This window comes from Etheostoma spectabile, chromosome 17 (assembly GCF_008692095.1).
Source record: "Etheostoma spectabile isolate EspeVRDwgs_2016 chromosome 17, UIUC_Espe_1.0, whole genome shotgun sequence".
NCBI classification, from domain to species: Eukaryota; Metazoa; Chordata; class Actinopteri; order Perciformes; family Percidae; genus Etheostoma; species Etheostoma spectabile.
In genome coordinates, this window is record NC_045749.1 from 12,791,588 (window position 1) to 12,793,572 (window position 1,985).

The following is a 1,985-nucleotide window of genomic DNA, read 5'->3' on the forward strand; positions in this document are numbered from 1 at the left end:
CAGGATTTACTGGCCCGCTCCATCAGCCCAGACAAATATCACTCGCCCCCTATGGCCATAAACCACTAATGTCTCTCCAGAGATATGTAACCATTAGATATACAACTTCACTGCCTGTCACTCTGCTCTGATAAACGGCAGTTTGATGACAAACCCGCCCACCGTACATCATTCACAGCAATTCTGGGCCGGTTCACCCTGCCCCTTTGGTGGCTTAAATCACATCCTGCATGTAAAAAGATCCATGGTTGATGTAGATTGATTTTGTGATATCCAAATAAAAAGTCGTCTCCCATTTCCAAAACTTACTTGTACATTAGCGTCAAGGACTTTTCAATGGTTACAATAAAGTATCATAGAGGCAGCGCTATTATCAAAGAAACAAATCATGGCAAAATCATTCATTTTGGCATTTATTGTTCTCCCCTTTTCGATACCCAAACGGGTATCCATCACAGGGTTAAGTGAAGTGTTGATCCAAGCCAGGGAAATGAGCTGAGGTGTGGTGATGAATTTCAGTGTTCCTGAAGTAAAAAATCTATATCAAGGTCATCTATTCCGTTTCAAAAGCATTTCAAGGGCAGTTCAGAAAACAATAAACACACATTCAACATTTAAGACAATAGGAAACATTCAAATGGTGAACACAATGCACAAATAAAAATACAACAGATCGAGATAAAAAATTAAATAAAATGCAACGAAAAGGATACAGGGCTTGGCTTTCGTGTGATGTCAGAGGCAGGTAATGGTATATCATGTTTGCAGATGGAATAAATAAAAACTGTTTCAGAAACTTGTATCTTACATAAAGAGAGGATTAAGGTAGTGGTGTACGCTGACACAATATTGGGCCTGTACGGTAAATTTTTTACACATACTGTAGGTATTGTTTCAATGTCACAATATGGCCGATGTGAATGCGTATTTGATGTGTGTGTTGGCTTAGATGTAAGTGTGTGAGAATTTAGATCTGAATCTGACCTGTCGAGGGCAGAAATACACTTAACAGCATCTATACTGCTGAAATCCGAAATAATAATCAGAAGATGAAGAGTGTGGGAGTGAGGATGTATGTTTTTGCACGAGTGCATAAATTTAAACAACAAAAAGAGCAGCGTTACGTGCCCAAGAATTCCCTGGCTCGACAGATGCAAATTAAATTAAACTCTGGCCAATTTTTAAAGTAATCTTGATAACGAATACTATTCGAGAGCTGCCAATAGAAAGAAACGAGCCAAATCGGTGCTAGCAAAATGAAGCTACTGCGGCTAATGCCCATAGCTACCTGCTAGTTAAAACGGCAATTTTGGGGGCATTATCTAAAGACTGCATTTGTGCCTCCTTAATAGACACAAAATGCTATTAAAATATCTGTGCAACATGTACATGGAACTTACATGACAACAAGATGCGTTTTCAACTTAGACATTGTTTAAATTCACCTACCCTGTGAGCTGCTAGCTAGCAACAAACGTCCGCTGGTCTGGTGGGTGTTCCCCAGAGAGCCGTTCATGCCTTGGCGGTAAACATTTTATTTTATTTCCCTCTCAAATTAGGTATTTGAGCACTGTAGTGTTTCTGACCATATTAGGGACTATGTAACTACATGGAAACAAACCTACACCTACCTAACATGTTCGTGCCTTTTACAGTAAAATAGTGTTACAGACGGCTACTGCTGTAGTCTCACGCTGCAGTAGCTCCATTTTGCTATCAGCGATTTGGCTTGTTTGTTTTCTGTCGGCTCCATGTACAAGCGTGGATAGTGAACGTCTCTTCTACGCCGTTTTAAATGTTGTCAGTGAAAAGAGGAATACGATCGGTACAGAGAGAGAGCAGTAATGCTCCTGTTCGTTAAGCACAACATTCGTCTGCTTCCAAAGCCCGACTGCAAAAGCCAGTGTATGTTCAGTACAGTTTGTTCTGGCTCCATTTTCGGATTTTATCTTTTGCAATACTTTTGGCTTTGGCCATTTAAGGCC

At 40.3% G+C, this 1,985-nt stretch overlaps 1 protein-coding gene across 4 annotated transcripts in view; it reads right to left on the reverse strand.

Moving 5' to 3' along the window:
- Positions 1 to 1,985, reverse strand: part of crtac1b (cartilage acidic protein 1b) — a gene marked incomplete at its 3' end in the record, with an annotated part of 23,366 nt that overhangs the window by 9,994 nt on the left and 11,387 nt on the right.